This window comes from Penaeus monodon, chromosome 29, assembly GCF_015228065.2.
Source record: "Penaeus monodon isolate SGIC_2016 chromosome 29, NSTDA_Pmon_1, whole genome shotgun sequence".
Classification (NCBI taxonomy): Eukaryota; Metazoa; Arthropoda; class Malacostraca; order Decapoda; family Penaeidae; genus Penaeus; species Penaeus monodon.
The window spans coordinates 35,272,389-35,272,753 of record NC_051414.1 but is presented as its reverse complement, the minus strand read 5'-3'; positions in this window follow the sequence as shown (position 1 = coordinate 35,272,753).

Sequence of the window (365 nt, the reverse complement as noted above, 5' to 3'; positions counted from 1 at the left end):
TGTTTGAAATACTAAATTATATACGAATGATTCCTCCCACGTATCCACAACACAGAATCAGGAAGATGTGCACTATTGTAAGAGGTTTTCGGCAACTAATTAAGGTTGAACATTGTTCTATTGCCAGAGTGAACAGGCAAAGTTAGTGAACTATGCAAATTTGTACTGTGAGGCAGGGTCTTGTGTTTTAGTTCGGCTGAAATTCTGAAGGTTGGTGCGTTCCAGGTTAATGTTAGCATCGTTTTCTTACAGAATAAGTTGTTTCTGAAACCTTATTTATGTTTATACTACACATGTATAACATGTTAATCACTACCAAGGGATTAAAGACTTGCATTTATCGGTGAATTCCATGTGACTAGCAA